Source organism: Pinus tabuliformis, chromosome 8, assembly GCF_031772625.1.
Source record: "Pinus tabuliformis cultivar Carrire ecotype Pingquan chromosome 8, CPIR1, whole genome shotgun sequence".
NCBI lineage: Eukaryota > Viridiplantae > Streptophyta > Pinopsida > Pinales > Pinaceae > Pinus > Pinus tabuliformis.
In genome coordinates this window covers 1,929,140,435-1,929,141,055 of record NC_142294.1, presented here as the reverse complement: position 1 = coordinate 1,929,141,055, position 621 = coordinate 1,929,140,435, and positions in this window count along the sequence as shown.

Here is a 621-nt window from a genome sequence, read left to right as displayed (position 1 = left end):
GCTATATCTGATATCAATCATTATACTTATGGAGTGTTATACCCCAAGTAAGTGTCAATGGTAGTAGTTTTCTATTACCTCATTTGAATGCAAAGTGACTAACAATGTTGAATGAAGGAAAATTATAATAATAAGAATGTAGTCAATTACAAATAGTTTATAGTTTCAAGAAGAAAACATTTTAGGTAAGTAGACATTTTATTTAAGGTCTAAATTCACATATTTTATTTATGTTTGAATTATTGTAACACCGATATCAATGCGCATTGCCAACAATTTTTTTTGCTTACATTGAAATCAACGTACACTATTAAACTAATTACTTTGAAATTAATGTACACCATACATATAATTATATCAAATAAGAAATCAACATATACACCAAGATTAATGCATCTAGTGAAAACAAACAAATAGGATTAAAAATCAACATCTCAACAAAAAATAATTCATCTAGTGCAAAAAATCAAATAGGATTAGAAATCAACATCTACACTAAAATAAATGCATCTAACGAAAGTAATCAAATGGATTAGAAATCAACATCTATACTAAAATAAATGCATCTAGTGCAAGTAATCAAATACGAATAGATATCAACAACCACACTAAAATCAATGC